The 17,022-nt window shown below is 39.7% G+C and overlaps 1 long non-coding RNA gene across 3 annotated transcripts in view; it reads left to right on the forward strand.

Moving 5' to 3' along the window:
• Positions 1-17,022, forward strand: part of LOC118243881 (uncharacterized) — a 115,851-nt gene that overhangs the window by 23,365 nt on the left and 75,464 nt on the right. The window contains exon 3 of one of the 3 annotated variants that reach the window (XR_004777371.2): positions 11,369-11,833. The exons of the other annotated variants lie outside the window; for them this stretch is intronic. This is a non-coding gene — a long non-coding RNA (uncharacterized LOC118243881). Of the gene's footprint in view, positions 1-11,368; positions 11,834-17,022 lie in introns of those variants that run through there. 3 annotated transcript variants of the gene reach the window in all.

A 17,022-nucleotide genomic window follows, 5' to 3' on the forward strand; every position in this document is an offset into this window, starting at 1 on the left:
TTTAGCATGCTACAGTGGGGATCAGAAGAGAATAGTTGAGATGAAAACACAGGAAAAGGAAGAAGTTGCTGTATATACAGTGTATTGGCTCTCTTTATTGGTTTGCCAAAAAACGGGGTCAGACATGATATTTTAATAGCCTTTTATCCCCTTAATTTAAAAGAGGGGAGGAATGTCCTAAAAATGTCCACTTTCATGTATGTTTATTTTCAGATGAACACACATTTACTGGAGGGTTTCTTGTTTTCAGAGTTAAAGCATATTGTAGCTTTAATTAATCTGATAATCTCCTTTAGCAGGTACAGGTGAAGTCCAAAAGGACAGACATCATAGCAAAGCTGGTTTAAGAAGTATGCTAAACAGCAGTGCTGAATCCTTCAGTAGGATGGTAAAATGCTAAACTCAAAAGATGACTAGAAGTGTGTGATAATTAATAATGGCTTATTTGACATTCTCAGATGCTTCAGAAGGAGAGATACAAAAAGTTTAATTAATAGATAGGCAGAAACAAGAACAAGTGCCCTATTAAAGACAGTGTGCATACAATATCTAATTGTTAGACTTCTGCATAAGGTGGATTTTTTTTAATATTTTTTTTGGGGGGGGGGTTGAAAGCTAGGCATACTTAAACCGGACAACCACACATTTGGTCCATCTGCAATATGGGTTTATTCTGCTTAATGTTTGGGTTTAACAAGAGATGACTTGCTTTTAGAACATGAGGTGATGGCCCCATATCCTCAGTGGAAAAAAAACATGTTCCTTCTGACTTGGAAGGTGGAACCGTACCAAAGTACCCAGCCTTATTAATAGAGTCATGATTTCTTGGCTCATGTTTCTTCTTGACTGCATTGTAAAGTGGTGGTGGACTGGCAAGGAAGGGGGAAAACCATCTGAGTACACAATACACTAGCTGCCACTTCTTTCATTGCTCTGCTTTTATTCAACTGCTGTGCAAATAAAGGCAGTTCCCATTTTTTTGTCCGCCTTCTCTTTCTGCCCAGTTCTGCTGTTGGGTCATCCCTCCTGCAACATTAGTCTGTTCCAATAGAAGCAGATATGAAATAAAGTATTTAGGATCATTGTGATTTCAGAACAACATTCAGTAAGTAAAGAAGGTGGGCTGGAAGTTTTCAAATGTGAGCCCATCACTGCTAATACAAGAGCATGTCAGGAATACTTACAGAGAATGAGTTGAAAGTAGATTTGTCTGAAACATTTAAAACTCTCCTGAAGCATGGGAATCTACATGAAGGAGTCATTCTCTGAGGGAGTAATGTGGCTTTGCATTTGCTTGAGGTTTTTATAACAGCACTTACTGTGCTATTTTAGTGGTGCCATCATATCTTGTGACAGTGGCATGTCCTTTGTATTGCTATAGCAATAACAGGATAAAACGCTGGCTTTCTTGGTTCTTTAGCACCATCACTGATTCATGCTGCAGTTCCTTGAATAAAGTTGAAAAGGGAAATTATCTTCCTTCTCAAATTACTCCATTCTCTCATTTTTATTCACCAATTTAAAATATATCCTCAACCTAGATCTATTAGCTCTGTAATTCCACAGTCATTTCAGAAGGCTCAGCATCTTTCTTCTTCTCTAAAAACCTCAGTACTGAGCAGAATTTGGTCCTCACTGAAGAAGTAGTTGGCAGGATGGTACCGGGCTCTCAGCAGCACAACCTGCCTGTGGGGCCAGGCACTACCCATCCTCCAGTTTGGTCCCTTAAGAGGAGGCAGAGGAGCCTGGCAGAGGTTTTCCAGGGGCTGGGGGTGGCAGCAGTAGGGGCAGCGCAGAGGTTGATGAGGTTGTTTCCCCTGCCCAAGGTCTTCTGGGGCTTTGTGCAAATATATGGGATGAGCTCCCCATACAGCTTTTGCCACAGCTGCAATAGCAAGGAGTGTATGTGTTGTGTGGACATCACTGTTCATTAATACTTCTGCCCTGCTCAGAAAAGGGTAATGATAAAAAGCTAAAGTTACATGAACAGGTTTGAAAAATAAACAGTGATGCGTGCAAGGATGTCATTTACCTGATTCATTTGAAATAAATGCAAATAGGTCTTTGAATGCCAATGCAAAAACAGAGTGCAGCTGCTGTTGTGCAAACATGACTGAATTACTCTGTGTTCTCAAGGTTACCTTCCCAAAGTTTAGATTTTTCTTATTATTTGGAGAAGATAAATCTCTTATTGCTTTAAGGTCATCTGTTTGTAGTAGTTCTCCAACAACCAACCACTGGCTTCTCCTTCCAAGGGATTCCTAACAGTAGGGATGTTCAAGCTGGCTTCAGCTGGGATAGAGTTAATGTTCTTCCTAGTAGTTGGTATGGTGCTGTGTTTTGGATTGATGATGAGAACAATGCTGATACCAGAGGGATGTTTCAGTTGGTGCAGAGCAGTGCTCGCACAGAGCCAAGGCCTTTCCTGCTCCTGGTGCTGCCCGGCCAGCGAAGAGGCTGGGGGTGCCCCGGGAGCTGGGAGGGAACATGGCCAGGACAGCTGGCCCAGGCTACCGAAAGGGCTGTCCCACACCAGGTGGTGCTATGATCAGCAGTCATAGCTGAGGAGTTGGCTGTGGGGTACTGCTGCTCAGGGACTGGCTGGGCATCAGTCAGCAGCTGGTGAGCAGTTGCTTTGTAATTTCTTTTATCATTATTATTATTTTTCCTTCCTCTTCTATCCTAGTAAATTGCCTTTATCTCAGCCCACAAATTTTGCATTTTTTTTTTGATTCTCTTCCCCCATCTCACTGAGGGGGTCAGTGAGCTGTGTGGTGCTGAGCTGCCTGCTGAGTTAAACCACAGCAAAGGGTAAAATATATTTCCCATAATGAGGTAGACTCAGGCTTCTTCAGAGGAAAACATTTAAACTCCAAATATAATGTGACTTGTTTAGTGCCAGATTACTTTATTATCATACTATTTTGCAGTACTATATCATTTTCTTTTCTACTAAAGTTTGTCGAGAACCAGCTTGTAGACTATAGACAGTTGTTAAATTCACTTCAATTTTTTTTTTTTAAGTTTTCTATTTTATCTTTTCTGTAGGCATGTAAATTATGACTAACTAGGTCATTTATTTATTTATTTATATTCTGTTTTTCTGTGTGGATAGAAATCAAGCTATGGAGGCAACTGGGATGATGGAACTAGTTTGTAGTGGACACAAGTTATTTTTTGCTTGAAATTTTTCTCTTGTCTATTTGAAGAAAATAGGCAAAGTACAACAATATCTTGTTAACATTTTACTGAATATTTAGTATTATTTAACAATAGCAAAAAATTTTCCACAGCAGATGTGCATTTACACATTTCAAGGACATAATTCTGCACAATGTGTACCTCATCATCAGTTGCTGGGCGTTAATGGTATTCTCTTGAGGGAAAAGTCTGTTATCCCTTTGATGTGAGCTGATCTTTTATCACTGATGATTACTAATCTAGCTGAGGGAGACCAGAGAGTCTGTTAATTATTCTGCTCAGGTGTGCTTTAATGAAGTTATTAACAAAGTACATCTGTGAACTTTCTTTTAGAAAACAAAGCTTGCAACAAATCTGAAATTGGCTTTTAAGGAGAGAACTTCTGGCATTTGCCTTCAGGGTGGATTGCAGCATTTGTAAGCATAGGTATATTTGTCAGTTTACAAATAATCTTCTATCACGTGACTCATGCAAATATTTTCTTTTATATGAATAACAATTACTTCAATTTGTAGCTTATTTTACTGGTAATAGCTTTTCCGCCTGTTGAGCTTTTTAGCTCTGGGTATTTTTTTGGATTTTTATGTTTCTCCTCAAGACGGTGTTTGCAACCAAATGCTTGATTCAGATTGGATTCATTGTGGGGTCCTTCAGAAACCATGGTATTGATCTAAATCCTAAATTTTGGGACAACCCTGCCCCTGTGGATGCCCTTAGCATGCAATACTTACACATCTGTAACTGCAGAGCCTGAACTGAAAATCTAGTTGCAGAACAAGGAAGAGGAGTGCAGTAATGTCTGTGAAAGAGTATGTTTCCATGGAGAAAAAATTTAAAGGTTGGGCCTGAGGTGTTTTTTGTTTGTTTGCTTCTGTTTCCTGCAAACTTGTATGAATAGTCAAACTGATAGGCAGTACCATATAAATCCTCTGTTCTTGTCTGTTACATTCCTCCTGTGAGTGGGCGCCAATTAGTGGGAAGTCCTACTCTCTTGACATAAGATGAACCATGACCGTTGTCAGTTATTAATTTATTTTTAAGTGCTCTTTTAGCTTTGTTACCATATCCACGTGTGTTCAGTCTCTTTTACAACTGTGGGAGCGAAGGCTAAGTAGATAAATGTCTACTGACTGGCACTTATCCTGGCCTCTTCTACTCCTAATTTCTGTCTGCTGTTGGTAGTTTCTGAAAAAAAGTCTTTCTGTGCTGCTTCCTAAAGAATTATTTCTGCATTGCTGTTGAACAGAAGTCTTCAAATCAATGTTTTTAGGTGAGATAATCACGATGTCTCCCAAAGATCATAATTCATACACCCACAATATGTTCTTGTACATTTTCAGATGTAAGAGCATTTGGGAATTTTGAGAACATCAAAGTACTATTCCCTTCTCATATCTCTTAAAGAAGAAAAGTCTTGCAGCGATGCAAGTATTTACCAGAACCAACTGTAAAGGACAAGATGCGGCCAGCGAGAGCTGCATATGTGACAGTAAATTAATAGTAAGCACAGCTTCTCAATGGGTTTGGATTCCCGGGGAGGGGGAAGAAGTCTGATATGCTTAAGAATACACATAAGCACCTCTACAAATGCAATGTTGTTGTACACCTTCTAAGGCTTGAAGGCAAGTGTCAATTTCAGCTAACAAGTCTTGTGTTTTTTTCTTGTGTTCAGTTAAAAATGAAGAAGGGCATGCTCAGAAGGTAACAGTTAGTTTCATTGGAGACCTGCCTCTGCTTTTCCTCAAATTTCCCAGATGTTCTGCTTTTCTGCATGTCTGTCTAGCACTGCTGTGCCAAAGCTAACGCAATATTTCATTTCTTCTCCTCTCTGATGTTTTTAGCAATAGCTGGCATTGGAAACCAGAAGGTACAATCTCTTCTTGCATCTCTCTTCTCTGTAATGAATTCCTTCTCATATTTATTTAATAGTAGGGAAATAATTCTTTTCAGCTTTAGGAATGGTGCTTAATTAGATATGGCTATACAGTCCTGACGGCTCAAACTCCTGTTTGTATTATATCCTTGTAAAACCCCAACCTGGGGTGACCCCAGTCCATGTTAGCTGTTCTTTGTCTGTGACCTTGGGCACTGAATCAATTCTAAGATCACAGGATGGAAAGCTGGTGAGAAGTTTGCAAAAGCCTTGTAACAAAGGTTATTTTATTATGCAACAGAGAATCTGGGTTACTGTAACGCTAACTGTTTTCAGTAAAGAAGTGACTTGGCATCATTGAATTATATATGAAAAAATAGTGTTTGTTGTTGTTGTTGTGTTTTTTGTTGTTGTTTTGTTTTTGTTTTCTACCAGAAAGAACCAAGATCTCACTGAGTGGCACAATTCTCTTTGATTCCTTAAGAAGCAGAATTGAATTACCAAGGGCAAAATTAGTTTGAGTATATTTTTCCTAAGAATGAGAAAAAATGTGGCTATAATACTGTAGAATTAAAAGTAAAATAAATCAGTTATCTTATGCCTCTTCAAAATACAGAAGTGTGGGGAAGCAGCAACAAATAATATCAAGCCCCAAAACATCTGAGTTATTTGTGAGTTTAAATTGTTTAATTAGCCACTGGCAAAACATTATCAGAAGTCTTTTGACTTTTACAATTTTCATGAGCAATAGAGTCTTCTGGGCTTCAGGTGGGAGCTCACTGTTTAGGAACTGAGGTTCCAGTATTATGAAAAGAGCAGGGTGTCAAGGCTGCACTAGGCTTTGAAATCTCACTAAGGTTGTTTATTTGTTTGTTTTTTTTGTGGGTCAGGCTGAAACAAACAGATACCACTGTTGATACTTACTTAAGTCTTCATCACAGTAACTCTTAAAAAGGTATTTAACCTGTAAATACATATTAGGAGTAATTTTTTCAGCCTATAGAATTATATTGTGCTTAACTCATACAATTCCTGGTTCCTTTCTACTCAGTGAAATTCAAATAATTTTTGCTCAGCGAGTCTTTTCTGTACTGTATTCTCCCTCATTTATAAACTCCATGAGACAGAAGAAACATTAATGTCATTTATAGCACTCATATAGATGTATTTCTACTGTGCGTTCCTGAAAGAATATGTAATCTCAGTATGTTGAAATTTTAATACATACTATTTTCAGAGACTTACGCTAACTTTAGCAGTAATTTCTTTTGTAAATTTCTGCATGTCATATTTGCATTTAACTTAGGAAAACTGTTCAATGGATGAAACAGCAGGCAAGGGGACTGCATCAATTCTTGTAAATGCAGTAGTATTCTTTTGGTTCTCAATACATCAGCGAATTATCTATAGAAAGTCTCCCTCAATGTCAAGAATTGTGCATTTATTTATAATCTAGGAGACGAGAAAAACAGGAAAAAGAATTACTGTATGTGCTTGGTGTCATGCACTTCGTATATTACAGTACAGCACCCTTTGCATGCACCATGGTTAGGGAAGCTGTGCATGAGTCCTTATGGAGGATCCTTTGGTGCTGCTGTGGTAGGAGCGACAGCGATAAACCCAGGTGCTTTCACTGGCACCCTTGTGAGCCCATGCTATTCCTCTGAGGCCAGAAACATGCTCTGAGAGAAGACTGGGTTTGGTAAAGCTGCTGTAAGTTATCTCATTCTTGCCAATGAGGAGTGTTTCACAGAAACTCTTTCTAAGGGATGCAGTAAGTCTCTAAGTTCTTCCGTCCTGCTTTATACTAACCTTCCGTGTTTCACCTTTTTGTAAAATGTAATTCAAGATCAGAAGGAGCTATTGTATCATCCAAACATGATATATGTATCACAAGCCTTTAAACTTTCTCACTGTGGACCTGACAACTTTAGTTTAGCAAAAAAAAAATCTCTTTCTCTTCTTCACTACTTACATCCCTGCATGTGGCTATATTGTTTACCATCTTCAGGTTTCTTTTCCTTTAACATTCAAGAAGAAAACTTCCTGGGACATTTCAGATTTCACTTTACCAGTGCTGCAGACTGAGGTTAAGCTTCCTCCCTACTCCTGTGTGATCTGGCGTTTCTGTTTATGCACCCCCAAATTCCTCATTCCTGTGGCCATGGCACTGGGCTGGGACTTCTGTTGTGCTGGTCCAGAGGTTTGTGGGACTCCCTGTGCTCCACAGCAGTCCTTTGACTGTAGGACTGTGGTTTATTAAAGGATTGCTTGCGGTTTGTTAGTGTTAAAAACACCTTTTAACGAACTGGAACTGTGTACACATCCAGCCATTTGCAACCTACTACTGGTTCTGGTTGAAAGCCTGCTGTGTAACTTTAGTTGCACTAGTGTGTGCCAAACAGGAATTATGGAAGCCTAATGAGAGGCAGAGTGTATGGGCTGGGGCTCCCACCTGACCCGCAGAGTCATGTAACACTCCCCAGGAGATTTGGATGGTGTATTGTGACTGACCCTTCATTATAATTATTTACTGTTCCACCACTCTGTGCTTCACAGATTTTGTTAGTGGTTTTATCCTTCTCTACAGATCACTCATTAAAATATGAAATGTTAATGGGCTTATTAGCAACTCTTGTGGGTACATCCCTCTAATTGGTGATTCCCCATGGAGATTTGCTTTTCTGAGGACCCAAATGTCTGAGATATGAACATTTTTCATATGCTCATAGATGTAAAGCTGTATAATAGTCTTTTTATTAATAAAACCTGAGGATGAAAATCATTTACAGTTTGAGGGTAGTTGCTGACCAGAAGGATTTTTCTTAGAAATTTAAAGCATATAAGTGTGTTAATTTCATTAATGATTCTGAAATATCTCAAACTTCAAAATGTTTTATTTAAAAAAAAAAATGCTCCAGTATTTTAAAGTTTCTTCTTTAAATTAAGAAATTTAAAATATTTTGGGCCATTTAGAATATTTCAATGATACAAAATGTAATCTCTGAAGGCAGGTTTACTTTATTTAGTCTAAGCTGTAATTCTGTTTAGAGCGTGAACTGGGCAAGACCATGCAAACTCTATCCCCTCCCTACCAACATAGCAATCTGATACTGAAGTGAATTTAAAAATTACCCATGTGTGCCTGAAGAAGTCCAGTAATCTAAACTAATTAGCTGTAATTTGCCATTCTTCTCACTTGCCCTTTTTACTTCAGATGTCAATAAAGAAGCCTTTATACCACCTTTGCCACTAATCTCCTACTAATTCCTCATCTATCAGTCTTATACTTTCCTACAGCTCACTTCTTAGCCTTCTTTTTAATTCATGGTTTGTTTGTTTTTTCTTCCAAAAATTCAACTTTATTACTCTTTTCCACTGTGCCCCTATTACTCAACAGATCTCTAGACTATAGTTTGCAGTTTCAGATGCCCCAGGGAGTCACGTGCAGATTATGTTAGGAGAACAAGAAAATGATTTGGCAAAATGCAGTTTCTAGCTTTGGGTTAGCTGGTTTTCCACAAGCTTTGAAGCATAAGGGTAGAGTAGGATGTATCTTAAATTTCAAGCGAGGATGGAAGGATCAGCTAGGGCTGATATTGCTGCTGTGGTATCTTCCCCACCTTTTTCAGCCAAAGTAACTTGTCGCAGTGCCCAGTGCTCATTCCATAGACTTACACAATTATTGAAAGCGAGTCATTTCTTTTTCATTTTCATGGATCTGGTAACTGTACACAGATGGTTTCACAAAAGCAATTACCATGTCAAGGGCACCCTGAAAGGTTTTTCCATCTGTCTGATCTTCAACCTTCATACATGGTACAGGCAACATAAATTAAACATCTTTATCACAAATATAGAAGCACCTGACTATCATCTGGAAGGCACTCATTTCTTGTTGGAAGGCAGACTTATAGACTAACTGTGTGAAAAGTTGCCTCATGTTCTTTAGGCTTATGATTTCAATTCTGAAGGGCTGATTTCAAGTGTTGCTCCTCAATAAACTCATAGTTAGGATATACCTTTTGCATTTCATAGTAAATTGTGATTTCCTTGCTTAAACACTATTTGCAGAGCACTTTTGTTTGCATTGGTTGTTTTTGGTTTTGTTTTGTTGTTGTTGGGTGGCAGTGTGTTTTTTTTTTTTTTTGAAGGGTTGTTTTTGTTTTGTATCCACACAAGTGTAGGAATCCATTTAAATTAATTGAAAGGTACATTAATTCCCTACCCTCTTCTTCCTGAAGTACAAACTCGCCAGAGTCTTCTATATCAACTGTCCCACATAAAATGTAGGGAACTTATTAATGGTAATAAGCTGAGGGAAAGGAGATTTATTCTTTCGTGATAGAACTGTATAGCTCCACTGAGTGCAGAGACAAACTGCAGGTGTTGAGAAAAAGAAATGAGTATGTATAGGGCTTAAATGGAAATTAGGTTTTCTTTTGAAGTAAAGGGTTTGTGTATTAATTTTTTGTCAAACTATTCAAAATTTTAAAAGAAATAATGGATGAGTTAATTTAGATAAAGATGGAAGAGATAAGTTTATGAAATTATTGTCTCAGCATCCCCTATCTGCACTGCATTTGTGCAGTGGACAAAGAGTCTACATGCCCCCAAACTCTTCATCTATTTAAAAGAATATGTTTCCTTTGGCATAATTTTCTTTTCAGTGTCAAAGCCAGAAAAGTGTATCCCCTCAATATGAATGTAAGGAACCTAGCTCAGTGGCAGGAAATAGTTCTGCCACCTGCTCTAGAATGGAATTTCTGATGTCTTGTTTTTCATCTCTGGTACTAGTGTCTCAATACAGTATTTTTTCAGGCTATAATGAATATGATAATGCAGCCATGTTTTATTTATGCGATACACTGCTGTGTGGTGAAGAAAGCTGCGTTTATTGTATTATTAATCAAATTCCAGGCTGATGTTAGTGCAGCACTCAACCCTCTACACATCAAATTTCTACAGAAGCAAAATGCTTTCATAGCTTTTAAATTTAATAAAAAGTGTGGTGATCCCCTCCGCTCCCCTCCCTCTCAAGTTGTGGGGTAGTATCACAAAACCAAAACTTGAGGCAAAAGATGTCAGGTCAACGCAGGATTGATGGTGATGGAATTTATCCCAAAGGTACTTGTAAGAGGGAATAGTTGATTGCTTCCAGACCAGCTGAAAGAATACACAAGACAGATTTATTTTTTTTTTCAGCTGAGAATGGAATTATTTTTCATATTTTTAGAGTTTCTCTTTCTGTTCTGTACCATCCTTTTGGAGATGGAGTTTCCATAATCACTTGTGGGAAAGCACCTGTACAAAAATAGGTACTGGAGTTTTCATGGTTGGATGAAGGGAAAGAAGACAAAATAGGCATGAGGCACTAGACTAGTTCGCCCTGAAACGATGTGGATGCCCCTTCCCTAGAAGTGTTCAAGGCCATGCTGGGTGGGGGTTGGGTCAACGTGGTCTAGTGGGAGGTGTCCCTGCCCACGGCAGGGGTATTGGAACTAGACGTCTTGTGGAACTAAGGTCTTCAAGATCCCTTCCAACCAGAACCATTCTGTGATTCTATGAAATGAACACTATATATCACATAATACAAACCTACTGTGCACAGTGATGTTTGAACTGCCTTGTTCATAAGATGGGGATTTGACAATGAGTCATCAGTCTTCTCAAAAATATATCAAAACAATAATCAAATGTTTAATACTTTGAGATGATGGATACCTAAACAATGAATTGTGTTACACATTATAGCATTGATTAGGAACTGACTAGGAATGACATGTGACTACACAAATACTGGTGGGAGGAAGCCAGTCAGCTTGTTATTTCAGACTGGATATTTCAAAAAAGAGAAAACAAAAATAGCCATTCCACAAAAGAGAGGACAAGAGGAGGACATGCAAGGAAGATGAATAGTGCTGTGGAGATCTATAATATTTCAGGTAGACTGGAAAGCAATTTGGCAGAAAAGAACCTGGGAGTTCTGGTGTTCACCATGAGTCAGAAGTAAAGATGGACAAAATTCTCCTGGGCTGCATTAGGAAAAGCATCACCAGCAGGTCCAGTGAGATGATCCTTTCCCTGTAATGAGACAGAGAGAGTGTGGGATCCAGTGCTGGTCTCCCCTGTAGAACAGAGATATGGACATACAAGTGACCACAAGGATGATTAAGGGCTTGGAACTTCAACACTAACATAATCTGAAACTGTTACTAAGACCAATCTTACTCTCTGGAAAGCATAAAAAAACTTCTATTTAAACATTATAATACTTTTTTTTTTTTTTTTCAGCACATCCTTGTCTTCTGAGAAATGAATGAGGCTCCCTCTTCCGTTCTCTGCTGGTGGGATTCCAGAAAGAGCATTGTCTTTCACTGTCAACAGGGCTGCATACACAGTTAATTGAACTTGCATTTGTTAGTAGAGGTTCTGTAAGGGACCAGTGGATCACACATGACTGATGTTAGTCACCTTGCTTAGTGCACTGTTGGAAAGTACACAAATACAAGGGTATTGCAATTAGGACCTAATATAAAATAAACTGCTGTAATCTAAGGATGACGGTCCTTTCTAGGGTCTTCTGCATAAGCCTGTTTCCTGACATAACACAGCAAACCCTCAAGCTAACCATTTACTTGAAAGCATAGTGCCTTGAACTTGAAGGTAAGCTATAATTGCTAAAATAATGAGAGAAAGATGAAGAAAATACTTACCCTGTTGCACAGCACTATGGTGAGAGCCTGAAGTAGTTTGAAGCAGTGTTGGAGGGGAGAGACTTGACAATAAATTTTTTTTTTTTGTAGTTTAAATAGAGGCCATCTGAGAACCACCTTCAAACTCCACAAAAGCAGAAGTTCTTGTGAGTCCCAAATCTTCTCTTTTCTATTGCTTAGCTACTGAGGAAGCAAGTGGGAGCTCTGTGTGACAGAGGAAGGTAATTTATCCTCGGAACACTGTGATGCATATCCAAAGCTGCATAGAAATGGAGGGACTTCTGAGCAAAATAAGCAGAAATACCAGAGAAGGGAGATCACTTATGCTGTATAGGCTTGGCATATCCCCTGTATACAGAAAAGGTTCTGAGTTGGAATTGCTGATAAATGGATTATTTAACTAAAGAAAACTTGATATTTGCAGATGACACCAAGTTGGGGGGAAATGTCACTCTGCCAGAGGGTAGGAAGGCCCTGCAGAGGGACTTGGACAGGACGGGTTGATGGGCAGAGGCCAATGGGATGATGTTCAACATGGCTAAGTGCTGAGTCCTGCACTTTGGCCACAACAACCCCACACAACACTACAGGTTTGGGGCAGAGTGGATGGAAAACTGTGCAGAGGAAAAGGATTTAGGGGTGTTGGTTGACACTCACCTTAACATGAGCCAGCAGTGTGCCCAGGTGGCCAAGAAGGCCAATAGCATCCAGGCTTGTAACAGGAATAGTGTAGCCAGCAGGACCAGGGAGGTGATCATTCACCTGTACTGTGCTCTGGCGAGGCCGCACCATGAGTACTGTGAGTAGTTTTGGGCCCCTCAGTATAAGGACATCGAGGCCCTGGAGCGTGTCCAGAGAAGAGCTATGAAGCTGGTGAGGGGCCTGGAACACAAGTCCTATGAGGAGCGGCTGAGGGAACTGGGGTGGTTTAGTCTGGAGAAGAGGAGGCTCAGGGGAGACCTTATTGCTCTCTACAACTACCTGTAAGAAAGTTGTTGGGAGCTGGGCTTGGCCTTTTCTTGAAGATAACCAGCAATGGGACTAGAGGGAATGGCCTCAAGTTGCACCAGGGGAGGTTTAGGTTGGAAATTAGGAGACATTTCTTCTCAGAAAGAGCAGTCAGGCATTGGAATGGGTTGCCCAGGGAGGTGGTGGCGTCACTGTCCCTGGGGGTGTTTAAGGAAAAATTGGGCGTGGTGCTTAGTGGGTGACATTGGTGGTAGGGGGACAGTTGGACCAGGTGATCTGGAAGGTCGTTTCCAACCTTTGCGATTCTATAATTTTGATATCTTTTTAATTCCAGTGTTTCAGTTTTAAGAGTTGAATGTGGATTATATGTGACATCCTTATGGGTAGGAGGAAGACATCTCAGTCTAGTTTGCAGGGAAAATATATTAAAAGTTTTCCTTATAGTTCAAAAGTTTGTAGTGCAGTTCCTTTAAAATCTCATCAGCTCTTTAAAGCCCAGTTCACTTTTAGATGAAGGCATAATAAAAATAATTTGATGCACTACCCTTTTGAGGTGTACATAGTCTTTCTGTCACTGAGGTTAAGCAATTCCACTAAAAGTAGGCTTTTTTTCCAACACTGTGCAAGCAAAATTGCTACATATGTTTTGAAATAACTTTCTTTTGTCCTGAGGTTTTTATTAACACAATATCATTCTTCATCTTAAAATACAAATAATGAAATCCCAAACTAGCAAAAGACTTCATTGATCTAGGTATGGTCTGTACTAAGGGTGAGAAATAGTTCCTTTCCTGCAAAACTCAATCTAAATGGAGAAAATGGAGCAGAAAGGCAGTATTAGCCATGTTTTTAAGATGGAAAATGAAGCTACTTGCCTGAGGCCAAGCTTTTTTTTTTTCTTTTTTTTTTTTTTTGTATTCTGAATCATGTTACTATTTTTCTTCCTTTTTATTAATGCACTATGACAAAATCAGGCTGGTAGAGAAACCTAAAATTGACAACATCATAACATTCACATCCAAATCTCCTCCAAAAGCATTTTTATTATTATTTTTAATAAAATAAAAAAAAAGTCATTCTTTGGCTTTTATGTTTTCCAAAAGGATCGAAGATCACAGAGAGTCTACTGTTGAATGCTGTCATTCTTCTCCCCTATTCCTATTGTCATCTAGTAGAATCTATAGCTGGGATTCACACTCAATTCCTACAAAGTTGGACAGCTAAAAATAAGATACCAAAGCCCCCCAAATATGTGGAGCTGTATGGATGTATCGATATCACCTAAACTATCCAACAAGAAACACTAAAGATGAGCCTGGCTTAAAACTTGGCCTTTCAAGGTCTTAGATACCCAGATGTGGAGTGCAGTAGCTGGGATTCACAACCTTGCATGTTTATGTCCTTTTTTCATTGGATCAGGAACAGGACCAGCTGATGTAGCTGCTCTTGGTAAAAACAGGTTTAGATCCGTAGGCTGTGAGCTCATTCTCGTTCCTCTCCTTGGGTTCATCCTACTCCAGAAAATCTTCTGCCTTGACTTCAGTACACTCAGTAGAGAGAGGTAGGACCTGACAAGATCCTCTTGTCACTGGATCACCTGTGTTCTCGGTGAGTGCTTCAATTTCTGAGCTATGGAAAAAAGTGGAGCAGAGCTGGTGCTTGAACAGACAAAACAACAACAATTGAATGGGCATAGAGAATTAGTGAATCTGAACATCCCTGTTTAGGATGCAAGTCCTGTTATTTAGGTGCTTTCTCTTTATGCAATATGTAACTGAGGAAGTTGCTTTGCCTCTGTCAGCGATGCAAATTTAAGTATTAAATCTTGTAACTGTTTATTACAAATCCTTCAAAAACAGACTTCACCTGAGAAGTCTCTAAACACAAAAATAAGCTCTGAGCTTCCTGAAATTAATTGTACTGATTCATTTGAAATACCTGTGGTCTGTCAGACTTACCAGCTCTCAGGATTTCTAATTGCAAAGGAGATGAGGCAAAGTGCTGCTGACAAGCCATCTGGACAACCTGCATAATGTAACAGACTTAGAAATTCATGGTGAAGAAGATCCTTTCCCTTTTAGTGGGGTAGCTCATTGTGAGATTTCTGTGGCTTGATTGCTGTTGGCAGAGTGATTTTTCCTTATGGGTCTGTTTGCACCTTGGAGGACTGGAAGCATCACTATGCTTTTTCCTGCCCACTCTTACCTACACTCCACAGCTCCCTCCAACATGCACGCAACAGGGCACTCTGGTGTTCAGGCCCAGGTAGGTTACTGACACTCCTGTAACTCTGTGTAGAAATATCCCTGACCTTTTGTCCTGGCAGTCTGTGTGGTGACATTGCAGCCATATGTGAATGCCAATTAAGAAACCATGGGCATTTTGGCTGAGGGGATTTCAGAGTAGAATTGGGTCAAATACAGCTTTGAGGTTATATAATCATGTGTTATTAACTTTAAAATTTGGAGGTGCAGAACCATTCCTTTCTCTCTTTCCACCACTGCATTTTTATTTGTACTTGAAAGACATGTCCTTTCTGCAAAAGCAGATCAAGAGCAGCTACTTCCAAATCCATCAATAGAATTCTTAATCTTCTGGAAGATGTATCACAGTAACAACAACAGCAATAAAAAAAAAAAAGTAAAAAAAAAAAAAGTAATGCTGTAGAAATGTTTTTTGCCTTCCATCACTACCTCCTCTCAGCTAGAGAAAGAAAATGAGAAGATGCGAGCATTGAGGGTGATAATAAGATTGAAATGAACACCTGCTCACAGTTCTACTTAGTTCAGAGGCTTCCTTAAGGTGAGCCTGGTGTCTGAATTGGAGCTGCTATATTTCTGAATTAAGTGGCAGCATTACAGTTGTGTCAAGCGAGAAGGCACAATGACAGATGCTGAACAGGATGAGCAAATGGCCAAGGAAACGAGGAAGGAGAGGCCCCATCTATAAACTACAACACCTGCACAAGCAGCTTGTGCTATACAGAGTAACTCCTATATCAAGCCAGCAGATTTGCACAGGGGGCCTGCTGTTATCCACAGGGGCCAGCAGCAAAACAGCTTTAGTGTTTTCTATTTCATTTGCTGAAGCTTAGTCAGCTTTGCCCTAAGAGTCCATGAGGACCCACTTATACACTTCCATCCTGCATTATATTGTGATGTATTGCTTCCAATTTTAAATAATACATGGATAAAATCAGATTGTTTTCTTGTGTTGCTGGTATGGTGGGGATTTTCCTGGTAAAATGAAAAACATTATGAAAAGAAATTAATGTGACCGTCTCTTTGGCCTTCACTCACTCCTTGTCTCATTGTGTAATGAGTGTGATGTGCAAGGAGAGGAGGAAAAAAACACAAGGATTTCATCAGAAATTATGGGAAAAGAAGGGTGTTGCAAACAATTAACAAAAATTGAATAGTTTGACTAATGCATCACACACCAACTCAGACAAAAAAAAAAAAAGAAAAAAAAAAGTGCTGCTGAAATATTCATGAAGAGGAGAAGTCTCCAAAAAGAATAAGCTGGGAAGAATTAAAGGAGCAGAAAGAGATGTGTGAGAGGAATTCAGAGAATATGCATGGGCTGGTACCCAACACAGAGGAGACTTCATTAGGAGGAAGTGGGTAAGAAAATGGAAATGAAGGGTAGGCAAAGAGAGACTTCATGAAAAGGTGATATGAATCCTTACCAGCTAATGGGAGTTAGTCTTTAAGGTTGCCCTTTATAGCAACTGTTGAAACTAATGTCAGCTAGTTCTTGGAGACTAGGGGTAAAGGTGAGGGAGATCAAGGAGAAACCTACATTCAAGATGGGAAAATCTTATTAATGACGAATAGAAATTAGCATATCCCACAGCAATCATTTCCTGATTATTGCTGGAGACAAGATAATAGTTCAATTAGAAGGGACCTACAAAGATCATGCAGTCCAACTGCCTGACCACTTCAGGGCTAACCAAAAGTTACAGCATGCTATTGAGGGCATTGTCCAAACCCCTTGTGAACACTGACAGGCATGGGGCATCAACCACCTCTCCAGGAAGCCTGTTGCAGTGTTTGACCACCCTCGTGGTACAGAAATTTTCCCTAACGCCCAGTCTGACCCTCCCCTGGTGCAGCTTTGTGCTGTTCCCTCATGTCCTGCCATCAGTGACCAGGCAGCAGAGGCCGGCACCTCCCTCCCCGCTCCCCCTGCTCTGGGACTTGCAGAGAGCAACAAGGTTGCCTCTTGACCTCCTGTTCTCCAGAGCAGACAACCCAAGTG

Source organism: Cygnus atratus, chromosome 3 (genome assembly GCF_013377495.2).
Source record: "Cygnus atratus isolate AKBS03 ecotype Queensland, Australia chromosome 3, CAtr_DNAZoo_HiC_assembly, whole genome shotgun sequence".
NCBI classification, from domain to species: Eukaryota; Metazoa; Chordata; class Aves; order Anseriformes; family Anatidae; genus Cygnus; species Cygnus atratus.